This window comes from Mesocricetus auratus, unplaced genomic scaffold (genome assembly GCF_017639785.1).
Source record: "Mesocricetus auratus isolate SY011 unplaced genomic scaffold, BCM_Maur_2.0 Super-Scaffold_4256, whole genome shotgun sequence".
Taxonomy (NCBI): Eukaryota; Metazoa; Chordata; class Mammalia; order Rodentia; family Cricetidae; genus Mesocricetus; species Mesocricetus auratus.
In genome coordinates, this window is record NW_024429182.1 from 69,252,422 (window position 1) to 69,265,056 (window position 12,635).

Genomic DNA, 12,635 nt, shown 5'->3' on the forward strand with positions numbered 1-12,635 from the left:
GTGGATGTGTGTGGGGTTTTGAAGGAAGTGTTAGTCTCTTGGACAAGGCTCAGGTTGTATGTTTCTCGTGGGGAATGCCCCTTCAGAACTTATTGTATCGTTTTTAGTAAACATGTTTTTACTAAACATTGTCTTACAGCTGCCTACTCCCAGGCAGAAGGGGAAGTGGGTTTCTGCTCAAGGTCTGGTGTTCCCACATTTTTTTGTAGCCAATTGCTGGTGAAGATATTCTCATCAGCATATCGGAGGAGAGGAAATGAGATCTAGAGTAAGGACACAAACCTAGCCTTTAGTCACCTCGAGCCAGTCCCCCAGGCCCACTGAAGTATTATTGCACAGTCCTGAACCTCACCCATCTGCAAAGCACCGGCTCTTTGATATTTGAACAAAGCAGCCAGCAGCTTTCTGAATCATTTTTGCTCACCGTGATTTACTGGGTTTTACTGACTATGCCCTTGTGCAATTATGTTCACATTGAGACACATCATCTCCTTTCTTGGTTATGGTACTCTTGTTGCTCTTTCAGTCCTTTTAAAGAAAAAATTGAAAAACTCAAATATTAAACACAAAAGAACAGTCACAATATGAGTAAGAAAGAAAGGACGTCCGAGTTCTCATGACGACTTAGGAAAGACACCCAGGGCTTGGTTACAGGCCCTGCAAGTGACACCGAGGCTTTCATTCAGGGTCCTACCCCAGGTGATCAGTGTCTCTGTCCTTGTCTTGGACAAAATGTCCAAAGCATTTCCTTTGGTAAGGCTGGTGACCATGGACCCTGAGAACAGGGCACACTGCCTCACATGTCCCTGGGGTCAGACACTTGAGGAAGCATCATTTTCCTGTCAATCAAAGGAGTGCATGTGTGCCTCCTCGATGAAACGGCAGGCACAGCCAATAAGTGGAGATGTCTCAGAGGGACGATGAAGCAGAGGTAATAGTCTTGCGGTGGCAGCAGTTTATTTTCTGTAGCTAGGCTCAAAAGCTGTTGAGAAATCATATCAGGTAATTCTCTGTTCCTCAGGGATAGCCTCAAATGAAACCACCCTTGACCTGTACTTCCTTCACTGAGGGCAAAGCCTAGTATGTATGTGCTTCATGTTTTCTTCCTGCGAACATTACCTGCTGGCTTTATATGTGGGACCAGAGGTGAGTTGGTGAGGAGTTCACACCTCCTTCCCTGAATCCACTGGGTGAGTTCTCCACCACAGGCACTTGGCACAGGCACCTAAGAGTTCTCCACCACAGGCACCTAAGAGATGTTGGCAGAAGGTCTTTTGTCTTTGATTCCACATGCAAACGAAACTTGCACACACATGAACATAGATGTTGCAGAGCTAAGTGCATGAGCTGACTCGTTTTCTGAATTTCTGAATTAGTAACAATGTTTTTATCACACTTCAAATAATAAATTTTATTTTATAATCTTATGTTCACATATAATTCATATATAAAATTCATATTATCATTGTTATTCGTCCTTCCCTTCTCACAGCTCTTTCTTTTTTTCCCCATATTCCCATCCTACTTTCACAGCTGTTTTCTTATGTGTGTACTACTGTGTATAATTAGGGTAGCTTGTATGAGCATGGGTGGGGGCTCATTGAGAGCGTGATGACATACCTACTCTGCTAACAAGATAAGAGATATGGGGCTTTTTTTCCCCTTGAGTGAGGGCACATCACTATGGACTACAACCCCTCCTTACAATCTTTAATTGCCTATGGCTCCTCAGGGATGGTTGAGGTCTTATGAACCCCTTCCCCACCCATGGTGAAATGCTGTTGGGCTCTCATCTTATGGAAAACATTTTAGTTTTAATCAAGAGATAATATTACAAGGGGGGATTATGAAGTTTTCCTCACATTAAACACCAGTCCTTTCCTCAGGTTGAGAACCATTGGATAAAGACCATCCTTCATCTTTTTTTTAAAAAAATCCTACTTCAAATTTCATTATCCTGTGGCCTTTGAGTGAGGCTTGTTGCAAATTCTAGACTTTCCATCTTTTTTAGTGTCAAGAGATCTGCCTCATGGGCAAGGATGCATTTTGATGTTACATTTTGTGTTGAATATCTTAATCATTTTCAGGCTGAAGAGCATCTCCAAGTTCATTGGCAGTCTGTTAAACCTCCCATGAGGCAAACCTCCTTGGGTATTTTTCTGTCTATTCAATGCTGAAGAAATGCCTTGGCTCCCCAGTGGTGGCATTTAATCCGGTCTGCTCTGGCCTCTCTGATGATCTCAGAACCAAAGCTATTGCACTCATTTCTCATCTCATACTAAAACTCAAGTTCCCTTGGCATAGACAGTCTCAATTAGCTAGGGTTCAGGAGGAATGGTACCTGACTTAATTAATTCATACAGATCTGTGACCCACCAAAAGCACCTTTAGAGATGAATTTCCTCTTGTGGCATTTATAATTCCCTTCTCTGGGGTCTCACAGGTACTGTAACAGCTACGGAGCCCAGAGAGGGCAGAAGAAAGAGAGAAAAGCTGAAGGCTATTGGCATTGGCAAATCTGCTTGTGGAAGTGTAAGACGTCCTTATTTGTGACATCACAGTGATTATTCCTGGTCACATGAATTAATATTAAATATAGCTGTGGATTGCAATCATATCAATTTAAAGCTTTCGGGCGCTCTTTCCTCTTGTGTGGAAATGTCGAATCAGGTAGGCTTGAATAATAAAGCCTGATTGCTATATTGAGTTTAACTCAGAATGGGGGGGGGGAAGCTGTGATGGTAAGCAGTGGGTGATGGGAAGGGCTTGCTGAACAGCTGGTCCAAAGAGGTGAGAATACCTAGGCATCATAAGTCCTTGCTCATAAGGGAATGGGAGTGAAGCTTATAGAAATGGAAACTACTGAAATATAGACTTGAAAATTTGCAAAGCTTGGACTAAGGAGAAAGTGAGAATTGTCAAAGTGAAGATGCTGTGGAGGGAGTGGGCCCAAAGATGCTGAAAACCCAGCTTTAGCCAGAGCCTACACACATGGTCAACCCAATGCCTGCCCTGATGCAAAAGCTCTTGCTCCACGTCTGGCCAGAAAACACAGGCATTTCCTGTCACAACTCAGGTGTATCTGACAAGCCTGCTAGCCTCTGGAGAACTCAGCCTCCTTGGAGGTGACCAAGCAGAGATGGAGAGCACACAGTGGCTCAGTGTCATCAGGTCATCACAAACAACATTCTAAAAGAACTGTGGGGAACAGGGAGAGACCTCTGCTTGCAGGCTGTGAGGAAAGGTTTTCACAAGGAAAATCCTCCTGGGACTGAAAAAGTAAAGGAAAAATGCATCAAACAAAGCTATGGGAGGAGGCTTGGGAGCAAGAGATAGAAAACAAGCTTGTCTGGATAGGATGCACTTCCTGGAGTGAAAGGTTACAGCTCCTATACTGAAAGTGTCTTCTCCTCTTGTATGTGATGTACTTCCTGGGGTGAAAGGTTACAGCTCCTGTACTGAACATGTCTTCTCCTCTTGTATGTGATGTACTTCCTGAGGTGAAAGGTTACAGCTCTTATACTGAAAGTGTCTTCTCCTCTTATATGTGAAACTAGGAAGGGGGTGAATTTCAGCAATAAAGTCTTATTAGTGCAGAAAACTCAAGTTGCAGACATCATGACTAGCATCACACATTAACAAGCTTTTAAGTTGGGTTGGGCTGTTTGTTGACTGTGTTCATGTTCATTGTCATAGAAGCACTGTGAGGAATAAACCATGTTTGGGCAGGGTTGGTGGTGGGCAGAGTCAAATACTAGGCAATAGATACTAGGATCTAAATAATTTATAATAATTGAACTAATGAAGTGGTTACTCTTATTAGTTGTGTGTGTGTGTGTGTGTTTTAAAAGACTAATTGAGCTGAAAAGATGGCCCAGACTATAAATCAATGTACTATAGATCATTCCGCTTCTCTTCTATGTAGAGTATTCTAAAAGGTTCAGTGGGTGGGGGACTGTCAGTGCATGTGTGTTGCTGTGTTGCTGGAGAGGCATCTTCAGGAGAGGTTCCCAGAGGTGGGATGGCTGAGCACAGGTACATGTGTCCATAATGACTTTGTTTATTGGACATCAACACATTTCCCCTTAGATGGGTCCTATCAATTTTAATTCCCCTCAGAAACATCCTAGAGTCTACATCCCAAAAGCCAGACAAAGAGAACATGTGGTCATATTTTGAAACTTTTGCTGGTCTCGCAGAGGAGAACGGTGTCTCAGGAATATTCAAAATTTTCTAGCTATTATTGAGTTTTAATATTTTTCTAATTGTCCAACCATCAGAGATAGATTTGATTTATTAAATTGTTAATTTATGCTCCTTTCCATTTTTTCTACTATTTTATCCTCCCCCCCCCACACATTAGTGATAGTAGTCCTTTGTCTATGGTGTATATAGTAACTATTTTTCCAGTTCTGCTGCTGACATTATATAATAATTATTCTTACTCTACATGTTTTTGAGAATCTTCTATTTTATTCTCTTGGGTCCAATCTTTCAAAGTTTTCCTTTATTGGCTGTAGATGTTAATCAAAGGAACCAAGTTTTTCTCCTGCGCCAAGATTAACCCCACCTCACCTCAGGTTGGATTGCTAGGTAGGGCAGGGATTTGGAAATGAACTGTCTGTCTCCCTGTCTCATGGGATCTATGCAACAGTTCAGCACATCTCTAATTATTTAGAAGCAATTTCCATAGGGCTCTGCTATTCTAATATGCAGCCAGCTACAGCCTGTGATCTACAGCTGCCCACCTTCAAGGGCTCCAGACAAGGCACTTGACCCCGAGGAAGTGATGTTCTTTGAACTGAAAGGCACCTTAGAAATGCTGTTCTTTGAACTGGAAGACACCTTAGGCTTCTGATACAGAGAGTTGTTCAGAAAGGGCAGGTAAGTGTGTTTCCACGTGCATGAGGTACTGAGTCAAAGAGGCTGGCTGGCTGAGTCAGGAAGCAAACGACAGCTTTTTCTTAACCTACTCGGAGTCTCTACGTGGAGTGGTGTAACCAGGAGATATACTGAGCTTTTCTTTTAAATAAAGAAAAGTTGACCCAGCACTTGAAAGGCAGGGCTCTTTAAGCCCTTCTCAATCCTCTAATCTCTTTCTGCTTCCTCCTTCATCGAATTAGGGAGGCCAGGTGGAGTTTCGGTGATTACATTGAGTGTTCAGTTTGGTCGTTCCTGCAGTTTCAGGACTTAACATCTTCCAGGCAATGAGAAAAAACAAAAACTGCTGCCTCCACCTCACACACACTCAATGTCTGAAAGGTTGTGGGTATCAATAAGCAACTCCTGCCACTAAACTCCATACTCTCTGTTGATTCCCCCGCCCCAGCCCCATTTGCTATGTAGCCCAGACTGGTCTCAGTGTCAGGGTCCTTCTCTTGCTTCAGTCTCTCCATATCATACGATTCCCACGTTGCTGCTGCAGATCCACAGGGAAGAACCCAGCTGGATCATTCTGGAAATCAAGTACTGGTTGCACAGCATCAGTTATAGAACCCATGAATGGTTACCTGAGACTGGGGGGCTTTCCTTAAATAGGTTCTTTAAAGACTGTGGGGCTGGAGAGATGGCTCAGTGGTTAAGAGCACTGGCTGCTCTTCCAGAGGTCCTGAGTTCAATTCCCAGCACCCACATGGTAGCTCACAGCTGTCTGTAACTCCAGTTCAAGCAGATCTGGTATCCTCACACAGATATATATGCAGGCAAAACATCAATGCACATAAAATAAAAATAAATATATTTTTTAAAAAGATTGTATGTATGGGGCTGGAGAGATGGCTCAGCTGTCAAGAGCACTTGCTACTCTTGCAGAGAACTGGGTTCCCAACATGTAAAAATAAAGGGCACACTTGATGAGGGTATAAGTAACTATTTATTGTGGAAAGTACTTACAAGAGAAACTGGCAACCAGGTGAGTCAACAGCTTTCTGACACTGGGCCAGAAGAGAGCATGAGAGCATCTCTTCTGCACGCCGTTTTATTACCACATCTATATGTGCCTCTAGCCACGCCCAACGCGGGCGTGGTCAGCGGCACAGTCACCTAAAATCTCTCCCTACACTAACACACAGATTAGGCGGCTCACAATTGCCTCTAACTCCAGCTCCAAGGGATCTGACCCCCTCTTTTGGCTTCCACAAGTATTACACATCTGGGGTGCATACACATATATGCAGGCAACCATTCCTAAACTAAAAATAAATTTTATTTTGTTTACTTTTTTAAAGATTCATTTATTATGAATACAACATTCTTCCTCCATGTATGTCTGCACACCAGAAGAGGCCACCAGATCTCATTACAGATGGTTGTGAGCCACCATGTGACTGCTGGGATTTGAACTCAGGACCTCTGAAACAGCAGCCAGTGCTCTTAACCTCTCTGAGCCTTTTCTACAGCTCCTTTTGTTGCTTTTTTAAGACAGGGTTTCTCTGTGTTAAGGACCACTCACTAGTTTTCTCATTTTTTTCACTCCCCATCTGTTATGGACCTTAGATGTCAACATACTGGCCTGTCCACCATGAATGAAGTAATCTCATTGGTGGAAACTCTGTGGGTTAATCTATGAAAAATTGTATAATTGCACAAACCCATGAAGAATTGCAGTTACATTGTGTTTTGGTCATCTGAATAGTCCTTGTCTTCAAGTTCCTGGCACTTTTAGAAATGCCTTTGCTCAGAAAAAGGAGGGAAACCAGTGAGACCAATACATTTCCAGAAGTATTTGACGATAATTTACCAGTTATTCCTACTGAGGTCGAAGATGTAGATGACTGTTTTGGTGACTCTGGAGGTCATTCTACTGATTCTACTGGTGGTGAAATTATTAGACGGGTAAGGAAGCACAAGGTGGCGGTGCTTTCAAAAGATGCTGACACTGATGGGGCCGCTGATAATTGATAATTGTTGATCTGAGATTGACACACCATCACACTTACAAGTGCTTGAAGGTCCTGTTGGGGTCACTGATTTGCATCTCAGTGTGACCCTCTGTGACCAAGTGACCAATTTTTTTTTGGTGGTAAATTTAATCTCTTTTTTTGCGTGTGATGAATTGTTGAGATGCTGTGCAAAGAGCTGTCCAACTATCACGATCAAACTGCAATGAAATGCAAAACACCATCTAGAACATAAAAGTGGTCTCCAGAAGGACATCAAGAATTCCTTGACCTAATTTTATTCTGACAGATCAAACAAGAAAAGGTAGCTTGAAAGGCTATTGGTCAACAGATGCTTTGATACGTACCCCTTATTTCCACCATATTTCTGCTATAGATTTGAGCAAATATGGACATTCTGGCATTTCAATGATAACTCCAACATGGACAGTCCCTCAGGGAGACCTTTTTTGAGACCTAAACTGTGCTAGATTATTTCCTGCATAAATTTCAAACAATATACAAACCAAAGCAACAGTTAGTTGTCTTTGGATGAGGGACTGGTTCCATGGAGAGGACGTTTAAAATTTCCCACGTACAACCCAGTGAAATAACAAAATACCGTTTACTTATTCGGATGGTGTGTAAGAGTGACACTGGTTAGGCCTGCGGTATGGAGATAAGCACCGCTGAAGGAAAGAAATCGCAAGAAACTGTCCTTTCAGCCCTTGAGCCCTGTCTTGGCATATGGCACCACGTTTACCAGGAGAATTATTACAGTGCTGCAACTATTGCTGAATTTCGGCTACAGAACAAAACTAGTCTGTGGGACTGTTAGGGAGACTAGAGGTTTACTGCCAGATTTGAAAATGAAAACATCAAGAATGAAGAAAGGTGACATGATACTTCCCAGAAAAGGTGATATTCTTCTCCTAGCATGGAAAGACAAGTGGGTTGTCCAAATGATATCAATGATTCATGCCACTTCTGTCTCCACAACAGGAAAAAAAGAAAAAGGAAAACGGGGCAGGGTATTGTAAAACCTGTCTTCATCAAGGAATACGGTGCCGACATGAAGGGCGATGAGAACCAGTTCCTTTCGTGTTGTTCCACTCTAAGGAAAACGATGAAATGGACCAAAACAGTAGTGCTGTGCCTTATAAACTGTGGGCTTTTCATTTAGAGTATACAACATCCTCAATCCACAAGCAAAAATGAAGTATAAACAGTTTCTGCTATGGGTGGCGAGAGACTGGATAACAGATGACAAGCTCTCCGAAACCAGAGACAAATCTGTCCAGCCCTGACCTGGGGTGTGGGGTGGGGGGATGGGGAGTGCGGGGGTAGGGAGATGGGAGTGGGGGGTGGGGGTAGGGAGATAGGGGGTGGGACAAGGAGAGCGCCTTCATAAAGATCCCCCAAAGGCGGTCAGAAGATATGAAGTAGCGTGAACCTACATGTATTCCATCAAGTGGAAAGAAAAGAGAGTCTGAAGAGTTTGTGCTGCCCGTGGAAAAAGGAGTAAATCTAGAAACTTACATAGACTGTATTTGGTTCTTCTTCAGAGGAAACCATATTATGTTTTTAAAAAAAAGTATTAGGGACTTTAATTATTTAAGTAAATAAAAATGTTATAATTATTGAAAAGCAACACCTAAAGTGCATGATCTGTAGTTATGATGATTTAAATAACGTGCAGTTCCTGGCGTATGTCTCAGAGATTTCTATGCCATATGCAACGTATTAAAACCACAGAGTTTTTTTCTGTTTGTTGTTGTTGTTTTTAACTCCCCTCCCCACCCATCGAAAGAAGGCCTGGCCTGAGAGGCCTGCTCAAGTCTTTGGAATCCACCTCCACAGCATGGGGCAGCTCCTAGGAGCAATTCATTCTGTGGTTATTACAAGCTCTCTTCAAGAGTGACAAGTCTTGTGATCCCTGTTGTCATTGTTCTCTGAAGAATCCATCTGATGGGGGCTTGGAATGGACCTTCACTTACACCTTCCAAGTTGAGACCCTCTGTAAGGCCCTCCATCCCCTCATCAGCAACAAAACAACAGGAGTCCTATTAGCATGAGTCAAACCCAGGGCTGCTGGTCTGTGTTTTAGGATGACCCAAAGGCAGCCACTGCAGCGGAGCTGTTCTGCTAGTTTTGATCCAGCGTGTGATTAGCAGTTAATGGGCCTTGACAGACATCTTTACTTATTACTCTTTCAGATCACTGTTGTCTTGATACTGATCTTTCCCAATTTTCTTTTCTGTCCTTTGAAATGCTCAGAACCCTGCCACAGCAGGGGCAACTCATGGCCTGCAGCATTTGCTTTGTTTCAAACTCATTTCCTTTTGCAATTAATGTAGTGTACATTTCATTGTTATTGATATTTGCTTTGCTTTGCTTTCAGGCCAGAAGCCTGAACTAAATGAGGACACACTGTCTTAAAGGTAGGTGACAGATAGATGAGAACCTAGTTTGAAAGTAAGTTCAAATCTGCTGTTCAAAATGTTAGTGCCAGGCTCATTGTATTTATTGAGAAGTTGTAGTTCTTTATACAGCAACGGGGTGGGGAGGGGGAAGAGGGTTGATTTGGAAATTTTAGAAAGTTGGTAAATTAATCCAAGGGTGGATATTTTGTAGATGGGAATGCATTTGACTTCAGGTATTTCTTGAGGACTATATGTTCAGACAAGATGAACTAGGAAACTTAGTTTGATGTGGAGTGATTATGCCTTTGATCCCTGTGTTCAGGTTGAGGCATGCAATGCTAAGTGTCTTTGGATGCTGGTTCTTCGAGAAGACAGCATGAATAACACGTTTCTGGGCTCTAGGGTCTCAAGATACAGGGACAGAGTCAAACAACTTAGAGTAGATGCTTCTCAGATGTGAGTGAGGGCCTGGGTGTTCATTTCCTTTCTGTGGCTGTGATAAGACACTCTCAAAAAGCAACTCAGAGGGGGAACAGGTTTATTCGATTGCACCCCCTAGATCGCAGTCCATCATTGAGAGAAGTCAGGGCAGACACTGTGGAGACACACTGCTTGCTGGTCTGCTCTTAGGTGCATACTCAAAATCTCCTGCTTGTGGTGGGCTGAGCCCTCTTATGTCAATTAATAATCAAGACACTGCCCCACAGACATGTTCACATGCCATGCTTATCCGGGAGATCCCTTGATTAAGAGTTCCTTCTCTGGGGACTTTAGACTGTGTCAAGTTGGTATTCAGAAACAAACAGGACATAATGTTAGACCCCAGGCAAATATTACACAAAATCAAAACATGGCAGTATGGTGCCATTTTAATAAGACTCACCAGGGCCCTCATGACCTTTGTCTTTGGGAGGTCTTACCATTATTGCCTTTGTACCTTGCCATTCTAAAAACATGTGTCTTTGAACCCCAGACTTCTTCCAGAAGAGGCAAAGAAGAGACAGATGGAAGTGACCATGAGGGCTGGAGAGATGGCTCAGAGGTTATGAGCGTTGACTGCTCTTCCAGAGGTCCAGGGTTCAGTTCCTAACACCCACATGGCAGTTCTCTACTGTCTGTAACTCCAAGGTCTGACACCCTCACACAGACATACATGCAAGCAAAACACCAATGCAAGAAAAAAAATACATTAATTAAAAAAAAAAGAAGTGCCGATGAATGTGTCACTCTGTATACTCCCTTGGGAGCATTGGCAGGAGGATCCCTGAACATTTTACTGTTCCTCCTCCAGGTGGACATTTAATTTGGTGTCAGGATTGGAAGAGCTGAAATGGATTGCCAGGCTTCTTCTATTTGTGCTTGCTGGTGAGAAGTCAGGCAGGCCTCACAAATGCTGGGAACAAAACTCCAGGGAAAGCAGAGACTCAACCAGCCCTATGCATTAATTATATATTTACTTTGCCGTGAAGAAAACAATTTCCATGGAGTTTTAGGGGAAAACATTGCCGATCTGGGTGGCTGAGCTGTCAGTGAGTTCTCTCTCCAGGACAATGTTCTCCTTTAAGAAGCCTCACCTGGAGTCTGTTTTGGGTGCAATAAAAGGGACATGAGAAATTTTAAGGAGACACCTTTTCTTTTTGTTTTCTTTTTTTAAAGACAGGGTAGCCCTGGCTGTCCTGGAGCTCACTTTGTAGACCAGTCTGACCTCCAACTCACAGAGATCTGCCTGCCTCTGCCTCCCAAGTGCTGAGATTAAAGGTGTACACCACCACTGCCCAGCCTGAGACACTCCTTTTAAAAGTTTTAGAGTGTGGAACTGGACTCGCTGTTATGACAAGTGCCAGTATTCACTCTCAGACTAGCCCTTCTCACTTTCCAGGGCAGGATGACCCCATAAAGCTTTAATTTCACTGAGAGCCATGGGAGTAATTTTCCAGCTCACCTAGGCACCTTGGGGTGATGTCAGGCATTTTCCAGTGGACCACGCTGTTGGAAATGAGACTGACATGTTGCCCTGTTTTGAGGCCAGGGCTCAGCAAAAAGTAGAAATGTTTCCCCAGGATTGCCTGGCATTCACAGAACCTCTGAAAGCCCTGCAACAATAATGGAAGATTCTAGAATGTGGCACAAAGGCAATGTAGTGTGTTGCCAATCATGTATTTCCCTCACTTTGGGCCTGGAGCAAGGTGCTGGACCACTCTTGCAGACAGCTTCATGAATCGGCTTAGCTGTCTAGCTGCAATGAGCAGAGCTCCAAACCATACCAAACTGTAGCTTTCTTATGCAGAAAGTGCAAGGTGTTTGTAAATGCTGCTCCTTCTATTCAGTTTTTCCTTGCCTTTGAGAGTTTGAAGAGTAACATTTTTGGCATTCTTAGAGAGCCAGCTGGGACTGTAGGATTTTGTGGTGACACATGTAGTCTTGAACCTGGGGAGAAGGCTCAGTTGGTAAAGTGCTTGTTGCACAATCATGAGGACTGAGTTCAGATCTCCAGGACCCTTGTAAAGAGTTGGGTGGGTGGCACACCCTTGCAGTCCCTACACTGAGAGGCAGATGGGGATCCTTGGGGATTGATGATCAGCTCAGCCTAGCGGGATTGGTGAACTCACAAATGTCAGCCATCGCCAGAGAAGCTTCTTGCAGTAGATGGGAACTAACAGAAACCCACAAGTGGACAGTGTGCAGAGAGTGAGAGACCCTGGAGTACTCAGTCCTGATTGGATGTCTTCATTAAATCCCTCCCCTTAGGGCCCCATGTATAGAAAAGGAGATGAAATATGGTAAGAGACAGAGGTGGTGGGTGACTCCAAATAAACTGTCTTCCAGACACAGCAGAGCTGATGTACATATGTACTCAAGAGACTGTGGCAGAATTCATAGAGCCTGCATAGGTCCAAGCAAGATGGGGTCCCAGTGCTGACAGGGGAGAGTGGACTCCCACCCCTAACCAAGAAGTCATTTGTAATTGATACCCGCTTGCAAAGGAAACATAGTGTTCCCCAGTGGGGTGTATTAATACCCAAGAGTAGTTGACCAACACAAAACAAATTCAGTAGTATTCTTGTATACTTTTTTTTCAATCTCATATTGCTTTGTTTGGACATTATTTTTGTCTTATTGGTCTTTTGCTTGTATATTTTGGTTTTGGGGGGTTGGTTTGGTTTTTATTAGAGAAAGAATGGGAACTTCTAGGTAGATAGAGAGGATCTAGGAGGAGTTGGGGGAGGAGAGAGGCATGGTCAAAATATAGTGTATGAGGAAAATGCTTTTTCAATAAAAAAATGACAGTTAAAAAAAGAAACTAAAGCAGGGGGATTGTCACCAGTTTAAGGTC

General features: G+C 43.3%; 1 long non-coding RNA gene across 2 annotated transcripts in view; it reads left to right on the forward strand.

Moving 5' to 3' along the window:
- Positions 1-10,382, forward strand: part of LOC110341806 — a 26,657-nt gene extending 16,275 nt beyond the window's left edge. The window contains exons 2-4 of one of the 2 annotated variants that reach the window (XR_002383811.1): positions 1,022-1,146; positions 9,280-9,319; positions 10,275-10,382. This is a non-coding gene — a long non-coding RNA (uncharacterized LOC110341806). Of the gene's footprint in view, positions 1-1,021; positions 1,147-2,443; positions 2,665-9,279; positions 9,320-10,274 lie in introns of those variants that run through there. The other variant, XR_002383815.1, reaches the window with a different exon arrangement.
- Positions 10,383-12,635: the final 2,253 nt, after the last annotated feature.